At 40.2% G+C, this 20,451-nt stretch overlaps 1 pseudogene across 1 annotated transcript; it reads left to right on the top strand.

Annotated features, from left to right (window-relative positions):
* The first annotated feature begins 261 nt into the window (after window positions 1-261).
* On the top strand, window positions 262-19,180 carry LOC311627001 (acyl-CoA (8-3)-desaturase-like; annotated as a pseudogene). Its single transcript has 2 exons — window positions 262-300; window positions 18,043-19,180. The product of its transcript is annotated as an acyl-CoA (8-3)-desaturase-like (transcript).
* Window positions 19,181-20,451: the final 1,271 nt, after the last annotated feature.

Genomic DNA, 20,451 nt, shown 5'->3' with positions numbered 1-20,451 from the left:
TTGCAAGAAGATTACTATTTTTTTTGTCTTTTGTATTGTTGAGCTTGGGCAATCAAATATTGAAGTACATATTATTTATATTGTACATTATTTTTTCTCAGATTACATTTGGGTAATTATATTGATGTTTCAATACTGTGTATGTTGTTAGAGGATATCTATGTAATTCATTTCAAAATGGTAAAAGGAGCATAACAATGGATGCTATAAAACGTAAAATATTTGTTATGGAGGAATTTTTGGACCCAATAACTGATAAACATGGACATTGGAATCTGTGAAAATGGTGCCAGTTTACTGGTAAAGAGAGCCAGATGCTAAAATCTTCAATGAATGAGAAGGAATGACTACAATAATGGCTCTGAAGATGCACTTCACCTTCAATCATCTAGGGAGCTTCTCTCAGTCCTAATTCCCAGTATGGCCACATTAGGATCTCTCAGAATGAAGCCTAGAAACCAGTATTTTTAAAAACTCCTCAGTGCAGCCATTTTTTTGAGAACCACTGAACCAAAAGATCAGTAGAAAATGACAAGGAGGAGTTGAAGTTGTTGAAGTCTGATGGCATGCCATTTTTTGAGATCAATGGTTTTTCAGAATTGGGGGAAGGAAAGAAATGGTCCAAAATGAACAATGGGGAGCAAGGAGAACTCCCCACTCCAACTCTGGATCTGAAGAGATTAGCAGCCACTATTTTTTAAAAAAATATATTTTTATTGATTTTTACAGAGAGGAATAGAGAGTTAGAAACATCGATCAGCTGCCTCTTGCACGCCCCCTACTGGGGATGTGCCCACAGCCAAGTTACATGCCCTTGACCAGAATCAAACCTGGGGCCCTTCTGTCCGCAGGCCTAAGCTCTATCCACTGAGCCAAACTGGTTTCGGCTAGCAGCCACTATTAAAAAGACTTCTGGAAAACTGGAACCCTCATGGTGACCGATTCAATATGAACAATAGTTGCAAATAAGAGGAATGCAGTAAAGAGAACATTTAAGGATGAGGTTGGGCATATAGGGATGTCTGCCAAGTTCCAGTGCCACAGTAGAAGGACATGGAGTGACTGCGAAGGGGACAAGCTTAAGTCATATTAGAAAATCTCCAAAGAGCAGGGAGAGAGAGAGAGAGAGAGAGAGAGAGAGAGAGAGAGAGAGAGAGAGAGAGAGAGAGAGATCTAAAGATGGAATGCATGATGAGAGGTGCTTGATGTTAGAGGAAGATGGGCAAACCGCTCTAATTATAGCCCGTGCAGCAGACACGGTCAGTGCTCAGACTGGAGCCTGGGGGATCCTTTACCTTGCCTGGTTCCCTGCCCCTTGCTTCTTTGTGTTTTTGTTTCTTGAGATTGTCACCTGCAACTCTCTTCAGAGGATTGCCCTTGAGCCAGTGGAGCATCTGGGAGAGATGGAAATGCCTGGGAGCTTACACTCCCACAGAGGCAGCCTTAGCAGATCAGTGATATGTGGAAACAGGACAATCTGGCTGCCTTGCCTCCTCAGGAAAAACTCTAGGTCTTTATGTTCATTCCAGTGTGTGTGTGTGTGTGTGTGTGTGTGTGTGTGTGTGTTTGGCTTCCCCCACTTCTTTACATGTTTCTCCTTGAAAACACATTAGTAAATCACTTGCTCTTATATTATTTTCTTGGAATCAGCTTCTGAGAAGTTTGACTCAAGATAGCCTCTTTCTTATGGTCATCAGGCAGCAGCACATGTTAGCAGGAGCAGGAGGCACCTGGGAGGTTCTCAGAGCACCCGCTGAGGAGAACATCACCAAGCAAACTGGGGACAGTGCAAGGAGAGTTACCGATGTGACTAATTCTGATAGACCACAGAGTAAGTTTTTCCATGGGACCTTGTAAAGAGGACAACACTCCCAGTTAACACCTTTCAGAAACTCTCACACCTATTTCAAAAGGATGTTTCCTACACCGTTTTCATCACTTACTATAATAAAATGTTGTCATTTAGGAGCAAGAAAACTGTGTAGGTTGTATGTGGTAGTCTGGATACCCAGCTGTTCTGTAGTTTATTTCATCTAAAAAGAGATTTTAGAGTACTTACCGGTAGAAAAAGAGAGGGACCGACATCCATCAGGTAATCCCCTTATATATTGTTTAAAGTAGCTGAGCTTTCAATAATATTGAGTATCAGTCAGTTCAAAGTTATTGTTTTCTGATTAGCATTCCTTACTAAATCCAAGTTGCTGATTAAGTGAAGAGCAACACATTTTAAGTGTCAGTCAAGGTGGTGCTATAATTGTCAGTGATTGTAAAATGGCATAAATGATGAAGTGTGTGTATTAAGATTTAATGTACCCACCTGACTTCTATCTTTGTCTTGTCCTTGCCAATATTCAATGTTTTGGAGGCTGAGTTCAGATAATTGTATCAAAAAGGCTGTACTCCCAGCACTATCTCAACAAAAACAGAGGCTTTCACAATTACCGCTTCCTATTAGGAAATGCATAGGGTTTGTTTCCTCTCTCCAGAATACACTTTAAGTCCCAAAGGAAGGAGAAAAGGGGAAAAGATGTCCAAACATAGTATATATGTGGATGAATTCAGGAGATAATGGATACAGACGATTTTTAAAAAACACTCTGATGTTATGTTACATCTTGAGAAATCAAGTGATGGCTACAATATGGAATTTTTAATCAATAGATCGCAAGCTTAATAACAACATAATACTAATTTTTAATTACCAGCGTGGTAATAGGAAGATGTAATTGTAATAAGAGCAAAGTCGTCCAATTATTTCTAGTGGTAAAGCATTTCCAACACTAAAAATAGAAAAAATGATGGTAAGTACATGAGGTTGCCAAAGCTTCAGCTCTCTTCAGACCTTTGTTCAAGGGGCAGTCCACTGAAATGAGGGAACCCCAACAGCAGGGCAATGAAGAGTGGGTTGCTCTCTGTGGAGTTGGGGATGGGGAGAAAAAACTGTGGAGTGGAAGATGTCTCAATAAGACCATCTACCCAGGAAATCCCACAAGGGGTAATCCCATATGGAGCGCCCAGAGAACAATACAGTTGCTGTAGGAGAAAATCAGTAGTATTTGGCAGCAACTGCAAAGCTGCTATTAGATGACTGAGGAACAATCTTCTGGTGAAGAGGACCACAGGTTCATCACTTTCCACAAGTACTCCAACTGGTGGAACTTCTCCTTCCTTGATCCTACACACACACACACACACGCACACGCACACGCACACGCACACGCACACACATGCACACTTGAAGAAGAGGAATCAGGCTACAACTGCAAATAATCTTTGTCAATCTTGGAAACCAAATATGAACTGAATGCTAGGTTTTTGGAGGATTTTCGTAACAACTGTAATAAATAAAAAATGTGCCACTCTACGCAAGCACAAGTGATTCAAGTGCCACTTGTTGTCAAAGTTATATTACCATCTCAGTACACTAAAATATGCCAGTTCAGTGATAATAGAAAAATATGCCCTGTTTTTACAATGATGAGCTGCAACCTTGCATTTCTATAAAGGTCTAACCTCTAACAGTAACCTGGCCTTCTATTTGAGCTTTTATTAAAGTTAAAAAAAAAAAAAGTTGTGTAGCAGAAAGAACAACACATAGTCTAGTGTCAATCTGGCTCTATTATATACCAACTTTTATGATTGCAGACATGTTTCTCTCTTTTGTTAAACATCGCTGAGTCTTATTATCTAAAATCTAAAATGGGGTCGGTAATACTTACCTAAACAGTCAGCACTCAAGCTCAAGAAAAACTGGTTTTCATCCCATCCACACCCTAAACCTCTAGACCAATTTTAAATGCTACATTTTCCAAACAAGGGACAGGTAATCCCTGTTACCTTTTAAATCAGTGAGCTATTTCCTTTTTAACCACGCTAAAGAAGTGAACAGATAGTTCCCCTCGAGGATTTTGTTTTGTTTTGCATCTTTAAGTGGTACTTTACATTTAGACAGCGACGGTATTATAAATCTAAAGTGTGTGTGAATTTAGAGCCCCAATTCACTTTAGCTTGTTGAGTCTGAGCCTCAGCAGCTTTTGCAGAGCAGGGATACAGGACTAGGTTGTATGCCTTCCTGTGTGCATGTTTGTCTTCCATCATAGTTATTGGAGTTGGTCCCTTTAATTTTTTTTAAGAAGCAGTATATTTGCATGTGGCCTCGTTATGAGTTCTTGCTCTATCCCAGGATAGGTTTTCTTAGGCTGCCACACAAGTGCCCCACATCCTGTCACATGTACTATTTAAATATTTGAATTTTTCTTCTTGCTTTCTTATGGCTTATCTTCCTTCTAATCTTCGATGATGATTGTTCCCTGGCTCTCAATGGCTCTGATTTGCATGCCCTTAGTAACCCTAAGGTTAGCTGCTGTAATAGTCCACCACTGTGCCTGGAGTCTTTACAAATGGCTCCCTGTTGTAAATGGCATTTATAAGCATTTTACTAGGAGGGTAAGTCAGCATGGTTACGTGGGCTGCCTCAGAAAGGACTTGTATAACTCCTGGAGCGGGCAGAGATGCTGCTACGAAGCGCTTTCTCCTCCCACGAAAACCATCGCTTGGCTCCAGTGTTCGGTGGCTGCCTTTGTGCAGGTGAGAGACACAGGAGGAGAAAAATTCAGACTGTTCTTCTGGAATCTATCACCTGTTTCTCGTTGCATCTTTACATGAGTAAAAACTGCTCTGGGCTAATTTCATTAGTACGTTACCTCTGTGCCTCAGTTTCCTCATCTATAAACGGAGGGCGACAATCGCAGTCTCTTTCCTAAGGTCATTGTGAGCACTGAGTGTGTTTATTAATAAAAAGTGCTTAGAATAACTTGGTCCCAGGAGCACTCAGCAAATGTTCCTTAAATGTTCACAGCTGCTATAGCCTGTTCAGTGCCTTCCTCATCTCCTCCACAGCTTACTGAGCAAAGGAAGGTGGAGGACCAAACCCAAGGAGGGAAAACCCACCCTGTTCTTGTGTTCAGTCATCTCCGGCTGACTACCACCTTCGGTCTTTGTTTCAGTCCAGTGTTGAACACAAGTAGCTGTTCATTTCTCTTCTGTCCCCTGCTACCCCCTGGACTCCCATATATCTCTTGAACCTTATTTCTGTGAACAAGACCACAAATAAAACATGCTAATTTTACTTTCTAATTTATTATCACTAACAGTAGGACTAAAGAACAAATTTGGAGGATTCTGAGCTAAAAGAAAGCAAGGTGTGAACACATAAGGATAATAAGTGAAAAAGCACTTTTTCAGTACCAATTCCAAAGCTCACTGCCCTATCGCCCTCTTTAGTCATAAGCATGGGAAGAGTTGAGAGGCTTAGTAGAAAGCCAACCAGATGTCTGTTCCATGGAGGAGATTATGTTCTGGTCATTAAGGGAGCAGCACACCACTCCCAGCTGCCACTGACATAAATTGAAAAAATATCTCCCTAGACCCATGGTCGGCAAACTGTGGCTTGCAAGCCACATGCTGCTCTTTGGCCCCTTGCATGTAGCTTGTCCACAAAATACCACAGCCTGGGCAAGTCTCTTTTGAAGAAGTGGCATTAGAAGAAGTTTAAAAAATGTGGCTTTCAAAAGAAATTTCTATCGTTGTACTGTAGATATTTGGCTCTGTTGATGAATGAGTTTGCCGACCACTGCCCTCGACCTAACCTATTTAATAATTACACATTAAATACCTACTATGTGCTCTGATGTATAAAATAATAAACTAAATAGTCATTTGCCCTCAAGTAGTTCATGATCTAGTAGGGGACATAAGCTAATTATGAAAATAGCCATAATATAAGGCAGAAAATATTAAGTTCTGTGAGCAAACACATAAATAAAAATCTTTCAGACAAAATCTGAAAAGTATAGTCAGTTCATATGAATTTACCATGAAAATTTTTCCCCATCAGAATCTCTACTGAAATAGCGACTTCACCTTCAGATAAATATTGACTCTGTGTCTGGTCTGAGCAAGGCTCTGTGGATTCTATGCTAGATGCCAAGATTAGCAGGTGACTTGTCAGGGATGTAAGACATACAGACATATGATCATATTAAAGGCTGAATGTGAGAAGGAACATGGGAACCCAGAAAAGAAAGTATTTCTAGTCAGGTACAGATATGCGCCCTGGGTAAAGGGCTACTTCCAGTTCCAGCCCTCTCTCAGGTCTCAGCAGTCTCCTGCAGGCAGCGTGCAATGGCCTAATGGCTCCTGCTATTTCTTCTGGCTGTGTCCCTTTCCTCACACTGTGGCCAGAATGGTTTTAAAATGTGAAAGTCAGATCCTGGTTATCCCTTTTCTACGGCCCTTTCGCGGCCTCCTGTTGCCATGGAATCAAACCCAGACACTTTCCCAGAGACATGGGGCCCTGCCTGCTTCTCAGCTCTCACCATGTGTCCACTCCGCTGTATCTGTGCTGGCTCCTTGCTGGTCCCTGTCTTTTTCAAGCATGTTCCATTGGCAGCATCTTTGTACTTATAGTTCCCTTTTCCTAGGACTCTCTTCTTCATACTCTAACCATAGGTCGTGCCTAGATTCTGGCCTTGCCTCTTGAGAACCTCTCTTCTCCTCAAGTCATTGGCTTGATACTCTTCCAGCTTCTCAGGTGCTTTGGAACTGAGCTTTCCCATTATTCTCCTTAGAACAGATCTTAGAGCAGGCTTCTCATATCTCTTATTGGGGCAAAGAAGCCGCATGCCCCATTGCCAGGGCGGTGAATTAGATAATGTCTCAGTCAAAGTATGATAACATAAGGATTGGGTATGAAACCTATGCTCCACTTCCAATGCTTTCACTCATTACCTGTGTGACCTCAATCAAGTTACAGAATATCTCTGTCTTTGTATCTTCCTAGGTCCAAACTTCTTTCCTTCATTCCTCCATTTCTTCATCCCATGCACACTCACTCAGGGCCTTGTTCTATTCATCGAACTGTGGTAGCCCCAGGGCTGAGGTGTGAATAAGACTCCCACCATTTATGCTCCTAGGACCTTAAATTTAAGCACAGGAGATAAACATGAAGCATTTTCATTCTATGTGCAGAGGAAATGACAAGCTCCCTCCCAGGCCACTGACTGGGTGAATCCTATGTATAGAGAAGAAAATAAATACTTGAAATTATCCAAATTCTGTTACACAGACCAGTGGAAAAGAGCGCCCTTCTTGGAAGTTTAAATTGGCTCAAGGTACAAGGAAAATTCTCATTTCAAAGCTTCCCATAGTTAATATTTTGGTTGTTTCTTTGTTTTTCCTAAAGAGTAGATGGCTTTGTTATTGGAAAAGGCACAATAATGGGTCCTGCTTTTATGTACTTCTTATGAACAGCATACTCAGAAAGCAGGGCGTAAATGAAAGAAATGAGTCATCTATCTGCAGGAACCATCATCTCCACTGAGAAGAGGGTTAACTGTACAGACTAAGTTAGATTTAGGGAAGGTTTTTATTCTTTAATATGGATTTAAGATAAGGCTATGAGAATTGCTATTTTCCCCTGTAGTGTGTGTGTGTGTGTGTGTGTGTGTGTGTGTGTGTGTGTGTAAAGTGTTCCAAAAGTTTTTTCCATGAGATTTAAAAAAGAAAAAGAAAAATGAAACTCTGCTAGCATTAGCTACCTTGAATTTTAAAAAGAAAAGAAAAGAAAATCCTCTCTAGGTGGTTTTATAGAATGCCTCCATGGTTTTATTTCAGAGAGAACTCATATTTTAAGAAGCATTCCACTATGGTATGCCTTAACTACATAAGAGAGGCAAGAATTATAAAACAAGACCAGCACTTCTGAGTAAGAAGTTGAACAAATAAATTAAACTTTATCCAAGACGATGCAAAGAGATCTTACTCTCTCAGGTGTAGAGGATGGAAAACCAGATTAGGAATTAAGGTTGCCTATAAGGGAAACGTGTGAAAGTGTGTCTCTTAAACTTTTGTAATGGTAATGGTTCACATACAGTTTCAATATGTTTTTCTCCTATCCTACAATTTCCTCTGGCAATCCCTTCAGTAGAGAGCTACCTTGACCAGCCCTTCCCCGCTCACTGAAGTTCCCCCACTGGCCAACCTCCCAGGGAAGTCAGAGGGCCAATAGTCCATACTTGGCGCAGTCTCCTTTGGCAGAATGAGGGGATGGAGGAGTGATTTGCACATGCAAATCTAGCAAAATCAACAGAACCACTGATTAAAACCATTCTTGTCATTGGAAATAAGAAACATACAACACATGCATTTTCAAGTTAAAAAAAAAAAAACAAGTTACTTTTCATTAAATAACAAAAGTATATCTACAATGATGTTTCCTTTATTTAGTGACTTTTTTTTGCTTGATCACTTAGCAGCATGTTAGCAACCACTGAGAATGGATATGCACACAGGCTGAGAGAGGGGGACCCAGCACATCTCTCGTACACTGTGCATGTTGGACAGGGACCTCACAGAATGAAGTCATGGGAGCTAAGGCAGGTGAGGAACAGTCTGACCAAACTGTTAAAGGGAGTTTAAATTTTAAAATGATTTTCAAAAACCCCCAAAATTCTAACCTACACAGAACAACGTTATCTTATTTTTGTGTCCCTGGGACTTCTTCTCAAAATTCTTTATAAGATATTCTAGTATTCTTTAGATTAGTTCAGATTTTTCTATGCTCTAATTCCCTGTAGCAAAGGGAATTTAAAATATGGAGTCAAAGGGGGGAAGGTAAAGGGGGGGAGAGAGAAAGAGACAGAAAGGTACATAGAAACCAGGAAGAGCAAGCAAAACTTGAAGGTGTTCACCCTCAGATGTCCAGTTCCTTCAACACTTCCTTCGGCCCCTTGCTGCTCTGATTGTAGAACAATAAACTCCAAGCAGATGGCATGCCCCCTCCGTCCGAGGTCTATCAGCCACTGCTCTTGGCTTTGAAGAGCCTCATTCTGTCTCGCTCTTGACTGAACTACTACAGCATACCTCGTGCTGCTAACATTAAGGTGCATGTACCATGCTTAATCAATTGACTCCATACTTTAAAATGTGATGGTTTCAGGTGAAAGATCCAGAGAATGAATAAAATAGTTATGCAGGCTCCATTATACGGTACTAATTGATTTTTTAGTACCTCTTCTAAGCCGAAGAAATGTAAATGGGTTAATTTGGAATAGCTGTTAGCAACACTTAATCTTTTCATGCCTGAAATTCATACTCTGTGGTTAAAGTTAAAAAATCTCTTTGAAACCCTTGGCATCAAATAAAATGGAAAAGATAAGCTGGGCTTTGTTTTAAGGGCACTCATTCTTTAACAATTATTTGGGTCTTCTTGCTAATAGAAAAGCAAGATAATTAGTCCACAAATGTGAGATCCACAAGAAAAGATACTTTTATCTGTTTGTTCACTAATGTATTCTCAGGGCTGAAAATGGTGTCTGGCAATCCTAGATACTCAGTTAATATATGTTGAATAATAAATGAGGAGCTAAAGCCCCAAAGACTATCAAACAGTTTAAGTATCAAAAATATAGTTAACTTATTTTGGGTGCTAAATACTAAATTAATATGAAAAATAACTATTACCATTTTTAATATTTACTCTTTACCCCCTCCTAAGTTGAGTATTTTATTCAAAACACCTTATTTAACCCTTCAATTCTACCATAAAATGGGTAGTAAATTTTCATTCTTTAGAGGCTAATATTTAATGAACCCAGGATTCACATTCTCATCTATTTATCTCCACACTCTGATCTCTTAAGCACAAAGCTATACCTATAGCTTGTATCACCAAAGAGTAACATCTCAAACCTGGAATTTAAGATTTACTTCTTGAGTCAGAAGCTTCTCCCGCTTTAGATTTGAATGTCTGTGAGGCCACATTCGTCTGAGTAACAGTGCACACATTTAATTTCCTTGGTCCTCAGTTCTTGTGTGTGTGCCTGTGTTTTATCTGTAGGATGTATTTAATTATCCTATTTTATAGGGAAGGAATTTATTAGAATTAGATGGGACATTCTTGGGAAGTTTGCCTAGTACATAATCGTTTGTTTTTGTGACTTTACCCACAAAAGCACAATAAAGTAGATAAGTTAAATTATTATATTATGAAATGAAAATGCATAGAAATGTGATCTAAGTAATTCCAACACTGAAAACACTCATTGTCACAAGATTATTTTTTCTCCTTTTGTTGGGTGGAGGTGGAAAAGGTATCTTATTCCTAGGATCCCAAGGTGGACTTTGGCATCACAGACCCATCCTCAGGAAATCTTAGCCACTTTTGTTTTTTGTTTTTTTTATTTATTAAGGTATTATATATGTGTCCTTACTCCCCCCCTCCCATTGCCCTCTATCCCCCCACTCATGGCCTCAACCTGCCCCCCTATCCCCCTGGTGTCTATGTCCATTGGTTAGGCTTATATGCATGCATACAAGTCCTTTTGTTGATCTCTACCCCTTACCTTTGCCCTCCCCTACCTTCCCTCTGAGGTTTGACAGTCTGATTTTAGCCACTTTTGATGACTAATCAAGGAAGCTTGAGAGGTCAGACTGACATTCTTGTTTCGTTCATTTATAGCTTTATTTTCAAAGCACAGAAAAGTAAATAGGAGAATATTGCCTGCTAATTATTTTTTACTAACTCCTAATTACTAGCTCTTTTTGTTTATTACATTTTCCATTTTTTCCTATGATCACAGGCATTTTCCTTTACTGCTTAACTTTTCCATATTGCAGGTGAGCACAAGGTGTCCTGTGGGAACTCTCCTCTCTGCTCTACTTGTACTGAAGGGCATTTTAAACTACTTAAGCCTTTCCATTTTTTTCCTGAGAATTATTACATACCAAAATAGAACATCATCCTACAGCGAATACGATGTCTAAGCAAATGTTTGTTAAAAAAACAAGTTCCTTGTTTCATTGAGGGCTTCCACCTAAGGGAGGCTAAGCCATAATGGGAAAGAAAAATAAGGGGGGTGGGGGGTGATGAAGAGGAAGAAAAAAAAATAGCCTACCCCTTATCCTATTGATTTTATGAATGATTAGCTCCTTATAAATCTCTGGCAGATAGCAAACAAAAAATTGATGTACTGATATGACAGACAATAAAGTACCAGTGGGAAATAGAAGGCATAAGATGACAAGAACTGCCAGGTGAGACTTTTTAAGAAGTGATTGGGTGTGAACCTAACAAGTGTAAAGCAGGAGTGCAGGTGGGACAGAGGAGGGTGCTCTGGATTTGCTTGAAAAGACAACAGGGCAACGCTAGGAACACTCACAGAGAGCAAGCTGGGTTAATACAGCGTTTCTCAACTTAGACTCCTTGTAATGATCACCCGGGAAGCTATTTAAAATCCCAATGCCTAAGCTGCCACTTCGACCATCGGAATCAGAATCTCTAAGTGTAGAATCTGGGCATTCAACATGTTTTAAGCTTTTGGTGACTCCCATGAGCAGCCAAGGTGAGAGCCACTGGCTGAGCAAGGGGTTCAATGCATGGTTCCTCCCATCACTCTGAGTTACACAGAACTTTTAATGGGCTAAGTCATTATTTTTAAAAGTGACAGTCATAGACCAAGCACATTTCCCTGTATGAATTCACTGACTGAGCTTCCTGTATGAGTTCTGACAACGGAAAGCTCCTGTCCATTGTCCAAACTGGTGACAATGCTACTTGTAAGAGCTGAATTACTGCTCTGATTGAGTCTCCTGGGTGGCAGACTTACAAACAGGGGTGTTGGTGAAAATCTAGATCTATGAGAGCAGCTGCAGATAGAACCTGTCTGCACTCTTTCCAGCTGCCTATGGGAACACTTGCCACCCCAGGCAGCTGTCCCGGGGCATAAATGAATGAACCTCTGCCAGGACCACCAACAGCTGCTGAAATCAGCTGCCATGGAAGGTGAAGGGGAGAAGGGGGTAGGGAGCACTTCTGGAGCCATTGCTGGTTTCTTGGGGAATCCATGACCACTCCCCAATGTTAACCTGGGTGGATGTGTCACAAAAAGGAGGAAGCTTGTAAAACAATTATTAAAAAAAATCTACAAATAGCCGAGACCGGCTTGGCTCAATGGATAGAGCGTCGGCTTGGGGACTGAAGGGACCCGGGTTCGATTCCGGTCAAGGGCATGTACCTTGGTTGCGGGCATATCCCCAGTAGGGGGTGTGCAAGAGGCAGCTGATCGATGACTCTCTCTCATCGATGTTTCTAACTCTCTATCTCTCTCCCTTCTTCTCTGTACAAAATCAAAAAAATATATATTTTTAAAAATCTACAAATAGTTAATATTAAGGAGGACATGCTTTGCTAGGAAGCTATTAATAACTTTCCATTTATTTGGAAGCAAATATCTGACATTTTAAAAAATTGTCTTGAAATACTAAAATATATTTCAAATTCACAGGACTAGTTCATTCTTTTTCCTTCCATTATTCCTTTTAATTTTTAAACCTGGAAATTAATGCATTTTCTTTTTTGTACTTAACAGATTTTATAACATGAGCTAAGGCTTTTTTAAAAGATACTTTAAATGAATGAATATTTCTCTCATTTCAAACAGCAGCAGTTTACATATTTTAAAGTGTATTTTTAGTGAATCAGTAACTATATTTAAAAGTGTTAACAAATTCTGGAGCTTAAGACATATATTTCTATTTCACTGGTGCCTAGTGAGTGTTGCTAAATAGTGGGAGTGAGTAAACCTCATAGTCTAGAAAGTGAGCTTATTATCTTTTTAGTTCGAGATATGATAGCTTAACCAACAGAGCTGAAAAGTATAAACAAAGCATAGTTTTGATGTAATTGCACAACTTCATGTACTTTCATGGTTCAGAGTTCATAGATTTTAAATGACACCAATTCTCTTCTATCTTAAAGCCTCAGATGTATCAGTGAGGTTGCAAATGTATTTTAACTCCACCACCAATGTCTTTTTTCCCCACTCCAGGTAAAACTACTTTTAATACATTTTTATGAGATTGTTCAAGAGAGAATATTTTCAAGAGAAAAATACCAATACATCTCTGAAGTAAAGAAAGGCAGATTTAGGAATAACCTAGTGAATTAGAGAAAGTTCAAAGAAGCATAATGTTCATAGCCAAAAGGTAGAATCTGGAACAAACATGAGATGAAGGAGGAATAAGGGATATGTTAGTCACATCAATTTCTATTACAGATTGCAGAATTCAACTCATAATGGCCTAAGTAAAATAAATATTAACACTTGAAAAGTGGGTATTTTTAGTTGAATGCATGTTTTTTAAAAATATCCTTAGGCATCCCATTATTCCATTTCCATTTTCCTTTGTAGGCCTTCATCCCTACAGGAAGATCCATGCATACACAGCACCAGCGTAGCCATCAGAGAGAAAAGAAAGCACCTCTTTCAAACATATCTAGTCTAGGAACTGAATTTCACTGAATTTCCAGATTAGATAAAATGCCCTTCTCTGAGCTGAACTGTGGCTATGAAATATACCAAAATACCCAGATCGCTTGCTGACTCCTGGATCTGGAGAAGGATAGAGTCATTCCTACCTGAATCACATGGACTGAAAGTGAAGAAAGGCTGTAACTCAAAAGAAAATGCATGTTATGGAAGGAACACTCATATACCTGCATGTGAGCATACACACACACAAACACACACACACACACACACACACACACACACACACTCACATGGAGAATCCCTATGTCATTTAGCACTCCATATGATATCCTCAAAATAGGATGATTCAAGGAAGCTTTGATAAAGGACTATTTACTTAATAAAGATATGGGCAGGGTATAGGGGGGGAAAAAACACACAGAGAATAGGAACAAGAGAGGAAACAACAGTTACAAGACTCTGGAACAAGAGAATCTTTCAGAAATGGTCACTCTGAGAGAAGCAATGCTTTTTATCAAGTGACAGATCCAGCACAAGGCAAATTGGCAGGGAGGGAGCCAGAAAAGTAGACACACCGACCTCTCTTTCTTCTCCCTCCCTCTAATCTCTGTCTGAGATCCCCGTTGGCCAAACCCAACAGGAAGCCATATGGCAAGGGAGCTCCCAAGGCATGATAAAAACAAGGGAGAGTGGATCTGCCAGATCAAACAGAAGGTATTTATAGCACACACACGCTCTACAAAAAGATAGTCCATGATAGTGTTCAGTTGTAAATGTGTAACAAATGAATTCCATTACAATAAACGGCATGGAAATAAATCCATCCTCAACCCCATATTATCTCTAGTCCCAACATTTATTTCTCTCGATTTTTCTTCATAACCAAGTTTTTTGAAAGAATAGCTAACACACCCTGCTTCTATTGTACTTTCTCCAAGTCCATTCACTCCATAATTGCCCCCTTCATAGCAGTACTTTTCCAAATGCAGCCTTCAGACCAGCAGCATCAATAGCTCCTGGGAACTTGTTACAGATGCAAATTTAACTAACCTTATCCAAGACCTGCTTAATAAAAATCTGTGCTGTAGCAAGCAAGCCCTCTGGTTGATTCTGAAGCACACTTGAGTTTGAGGATCATCACACTACAGAAAGAGCTATTTCTAAGATGACAAAGGACTCCACCATGCTAGAGTCTATGAGCACTTTTCTTTCTGTCTTTATCTTTCTTGACCCTGACCTTTGTGTATGAGATTTGACACTGTGATCTGATCTCTTCTGCAGAAAATCATCCTCTTTGTCCTCCTGTACATCTAAAATCATAGAGTAAAAATATCCATTCCTGTAGAAATATTAGGATAAAGAACACTGTATCTCCACTCGTTATATCCTAAACCTCCCTAATACTGGTGAGCACCTGACTGATAATAAGAGGTGATGAAGTAAAAATAACACTTCTCACGTAACCCCTTTTAAGTTGCCTACTTGCCAGTTTTACTTGATGTTCTTCCTTTCTCCTGTTTCTTCCATGTACAAAACTCAGTAGAGCACTGTGGAAAGGCAAAACCTGAAGTTTTCCAGCCAGCCATTGTGCCAGCTTATGAGAGTACCATTTGAAGAGTAAATAAGAAGGGAGACGTTTGGCCTCAAACCTAAGTCAAATTTCCCAATCTCACTTTATCAACAAATAATGCTGACATCTTTATCTGCATCTTATGTGTATTTTTCAGTGCAGAACCCATGAAATTAGGGGCAGTGTGTGGCTGTCATCCTAAATCCCACCACAAGATGTATTTGCTGAAAAATTGTGAAGATAGGGTCAAGTCTAATAGTTTTCCATCAAAATAAGACATGGACAGATTGAACACTCTACTGTGGCTGAAACAAACACCTTCAACAGTGGTGGCTTCTGAGCTCTGAATTTTGAAAACAGCAGAAGCTTATATTGTAGTTGCAGTCTACATGAGGATGGCTAGTGTTAATGGGCCTGGGCTATGCAGCTGAAATTTAGTACAAGTGAGCAAGTGGCCAGTTGGAGCTTTAAATAACATTTAACTGATGGGCTTGAGCTGAAAACTACAGTGAGGTTTGACCAGAAAAGAGATTTGTCATAGCAGTTATGATGGGCAATTCAGAGTCTTCAAATGAAACAAACAGAAATCTGGTCAGAGGGCAAATGGAGTGTTCTTTCCTGAGCTCAGGAAAGACTCCCTTCAGGAATTTAAATTGGAGATAAAACCTATTTAGAATAAATCTCTTCATAATTACACCATAATTAAACTTTTAAGATTTTAGTATTTAATAAATAATTGCAAATGTAATAAATAAATACATAAATAAATAAATAAATGATGAACTATCACTTATTCTGGGACTTGAGTCCACACAGCATGAGATAGACCTTTGCTAGAACCAGGAAAGGCCATTATCACGATGAGCAGACTTTTATGCACACACTATTAGAAGCTGGCTCAGCCTGAAATAGGAAGTACAAGGTTGGAGTCAGCATCTCCTAATCTGTAGGAGCTGAGATTTTTGGAGTCTTGAACATTGGTTGAAATCTAAGATTGCTTGTTCTCAGACTTATCCTGTTTCTTAGCTTCTGCTAAATGACCCATAATCTAAAAAAAAAAAAAAAAAAAAAAAAAAAAAAAAAAAAAAAATCTAGTCCTGCTAAAAACAAAATGTAAGTGGTACAGATGAAGCCATTGAAATAATACAGATTAACGAAAAATAAGAAAATTAGCAATAGCCAATTGACCACTATCATGGAGAAGTTAAAGCCAAAACTAGTTCTATCACTTCTATCATTTTTTCCCTCTATCTGTTCTCCAGTTACCACAAAATGCATGATTTTTGACTAACATCTGTGGTGAGAGTTTGGGTGGTATTATATTCTAAACCCTGGTTATATTATTTTTCTAGGATTGCTACTGTGGGCTTATAGATCTTGAGCTTTCTTAGTCATATGAATGAGCAAGTAGTATTGCGATGATCCAGTGTATCCTACTGATTCTCAAGCTCCTTTAAAGGAACCAGTGGAAGATACTATAGGTTGCAGCTCCCGAAAGAATCCTCACTTACTTAAAACCCCAACTCACTTGAAAATCAGCAAAATAATACATAAGGGAGAGCCAAATTTTAGATGTCAATTCCTGGGGAATTTAATGTAGAAGAAAATTTATACTGGGCATTAATTTCTCCTCAGTAATTTAATAATTAGAGGGTATTCTGACTATGCATTTCTGGGTCATATTTTTACTGCTGGCATTCTGTTATTTGGAGCATTTTTATATCGACATTTGACTGCATCTGTAACTTCTGGTGCATTATATAAATGAATACAATTTGAGATGGGGAATATAATACAGAATACATTTACAATTCAGCATAGTAGATAGATTTTTTAATGTAGTCTTCATCCATTTCATATTCCTCTGCAGCAAAATCTGAATTGCTCACTGTGGTTCAAGGAGGATAATGAGGAGTAATGAATGGTGACAGGAGTGACTTCACAAAGACGGAAACAAAACTGACCTTGCAAACTATAGTTCTCTTCTGACCATCAGTGTCTCAGGTTTGGCTGCCAAGCAAAGTGTCAAGAGATAGAAAACTGCAGAATATAAGATAATTATTCTATGACACTGATTACATTCCAGCTCCAACCCCTGACGTGGGAACTCCTGCTTCTCCAATCTCCTCACTCACTGCTCCCAATGGAAGAAGGACTGACAGATATTGGTGATAGCCACCCTTTCTTGGGAAGAGTTAAGGTGATGTGAGATTTTCTTGTGAACGCCCTCACTTATAAAACAGTATCTTCCTTTGGCTATGGTGACTCCATTCTCTTCAAATACTTTTCCCATCTCTTTGTCTATTCTTTCTCAATATCTTTCACCAGCTCCACTCCTTCTACACAGCCTTTCAGTGGGCTCTCCAGGGCACCATCTTCAGTGCTTTCAAAGTGATCTTTTTAAACTGCAAATGGAGGCAATGTTCTTCAGGTTAAAATCTTTCCATGGATTCCTTTAGCTTTCAGAGTAAAATAAACTCTTTAGCTTAGTCTATGAAACATAATCTAAATTAACATTAGAAGCATGAGGCCAACAAAGATGCCCCACACCTGAGTAATTTGCATGGAATAGAATGATCTGTATAAGAGGAATCTGAAGATGGGGTAAAAGGGTATAAATAGCACAGTATCTCCATATATTGGTTGGAAAATTATCTAAACCCATCAAGACTTTCATTTGATTTAATTTAATTACAGTCATCAAGCTGTGATTTAAAAAAAAGGAAATTAAGTAAAACATTCAAATATAACCTAATCTTTAGTGGTCACTCTAGAATCTCATAACAAAACAGCCTATTGGCAGGCTTTCGAAGGAAATAAAGAAACTTGGCTTATATCTGAAGCTGTGTTACCAAAAAATTGAAGCATAATGATTGCAAGAAATATGATGTAATTACAGTGCATCACTTTAATTCTTGGTCCTTAAAACCTTCATAAAATCAATCACACTGTTATGCATAATTTTCAGGTGGTAATAATAATAATAGCTAATGCTACTGAGAGCTTACCCTGTGTTTGACACTTAGCTAATTGCTATACTTATCTCATTTAATCCTCAGTAACCCTAAAAGAGAAGCACTACTATCTCCATTTTACAGATAAGAAAATTTGAGTTAAGATACTCTGATTTGATGATATCAGTCATTATGTGAGAAGGACTCTAGAGATCCCTTTGTGGCATTCCACATCAATAAGGGCCTGTGAGGAAGTACGTGAACTCTCTCCCGATTGGAGAATTGTCTCCAGAGCAGCCCCACTTGGAGTTCACTAAGAATGAGGAACTGATCCATAAGTTCTAGGAGCTTGGGCCACAGTGGAAAATGAAGGCCTATTCTGTCTTCTTCCTGCTGCACCTGCTGCACATCCTGCTGCCGGATGTTGCTGCTGGCTCCTTTCATTTTCCCGGACATCCTTTGTGCCCTTCCTCCTTCGTGCAGTGCAGCTCAGTGCCGTTCAGGCCAGGCAGGCTGGCTGCAGCATGACCTTGGGCACCGGTCTGTCTTCAGCATCACTACATGGAACCCCTCACTACATCATTTTGTGATTGCCCACCTGAACAGGGCCCCTGCCAGTTAGTTGGTGGAACCACCTGCACTTTCAGCACCAATCTAAGCCCCACTACCTCCACAAATGCCCAGACTTCACCATGCACCCCTTCTTCTTTGCCTTGGGAAGATCCTCTCTGTGGGGCTTGGTAAACAGAAGAAAAAGCACATGCCTTGCAGCCGCCAACACAAACAAACACTTCTTGACTGGGCCCCAGCCTTGCTGCCTCTCTGCTTCCAGGGGTATATTTTTTATTTTGTTATCCAGCAGAGGAAGTGGATGGATTTGGCCTGGGCGATCACCTTCTGCATCCACAGCTTCCTCACTTATGTGCTGTTATTAGAAGTGAAGGCCTCCTGGGCCTTTTCTTAATGGTCAGGTTCCTGGAAAGCAACCGGTTTGTGTGGGTGACACAGATGAGTCATATCCCCATGCACACTGATCACGACCCGAACAGGCTCTCCACCCAGCTCCGGGCAACATGCAATGTCCACACGTCCACCTTCAATGACTAGTTCAATAGACATCTCAGCTTCCAGATTCAGCACCAGCTTTGAGCACCATGACACCTCAACACAATTACCACAAAGTAACTCCCTTGGTGAAGTCTCAGTGTGCCAAGCATGGCACAGAGTACCAATCCAAGTCCCTGCTCTCAGCCTTCACTGATATGGTTCACTCACTGAAGAACTCCAGGCAACTCTGGCTCAACTATTGTCTTCACCAACAATAGCTCCCATCTGGAATAGTATCCTCTAGAGCAGTGTTTCCCAAACTTTTGACATATGTGTACCCTTTCTATAATTTTCGTAACGCTGAGTACCCCTCATACTCAGGAGAACGTAGAATTAGGCGCAGCTAAGCATGGTGCAGTGCATATCCCCACCAAACTCCGTTGCAACGCGTACCCCCACCAAACTCTTCCCATACCCCTGGGGGTATGTGTACCACACTTTGGGAAACACTGCTCTAGAGCCAAAGCAGAGGGGAGCTGGAGGGGCAGTGCCACTACAATTCTAATGTTCAGAGAGGGATGGTTTGAGAAGTTAAAGACTCTGGCTCAACCCCCTCCCCTTTATCTTCTAGGCAGATCTATGACCCAAAGAGGGAGGGGAACATGAAAGCCCCTGGGAGAAGGAATGGAATTATTGGGACACGGATGCAAGTTTTGTGTCAGATGCAGATGGTTGGTGAGAAAAGAGGGAGTCATGAAGGTGTTAGAAGAACAGGGAGGACCAATGAAGCCCAGACTTAGCAGTGGAATTCCACCCAAAAAACAAAGGGTGAGCTCATCTTACTGGTCTACTTCTTAGTGCCTCTCTCCACTTGCTTGCAAACCTCAGAGGTTCCAGTATGGAGGGAGATAGAGCAGCTGAACATTCTGAGCAAGATTTAGAAAGGAAGCATTAGTGCTTAGACTTCTGAGGCCTGGCTTAACGCGGTGTCTGGGAGTTCAGCTCACTTTAGGGCTGTGACCTCTGTTTGCCTCAGGCTCCCAGAGAAGCAATTTCTCCACTTTTAGAATCAGGCAGAGCAAAGGCCAGGACTGTGGAATTGAAAACATCCAGGCCTGAAGGATCCTGCCACTACTGATGTTGGTCCCACATTCCTTCCACAGTACCAAGAGAGCATTAGGTCTTAGGTCTTACCAAAATGGCTAACAGGGAGTTGCTGTCCATTGAAACTCCCTTTAGCTTTTGATTCACCTCTTCTAACTAGCACCTAAGGAGCAAAACACTCCTAGGGGAGGGAGCACATTTCTTGTTCCATAAACAAGTGAGCAGATGGGGCAACATCATTTTCTCCTCCCCTTAGAAACAAATGGGGACTCCTAATGGTTTCTCTTTGCTTCCCTAATTATAATTCCAAGTTTAATACAATAGCAGTGACCAAGCTTGGAAATACTGCATTACCAGTCATGAGGAAAACACAGGTTTGATCATAAAGAATAGAAGGGCTGTGAGAAATTTTCTTAACATAAGTTTATAGCGTTACTTGTGAGCA

This window comes from Pipistrellus hanaki (assembly GCF_964339955.1).
Source record: "Pipistrellus hanaki genome assembly, chromosome: 8".
NCBI lineage: Eukaryota > Metazoa > Chordata > Mammalia > Chiroptera > Vespertilionidae > Pipistrellus > Pipistrellus hanaki.
Note: the sequence above shows the minus strand (reverse complement) of the source record. Positions and strands in the feature narration are given on the sequence as shown.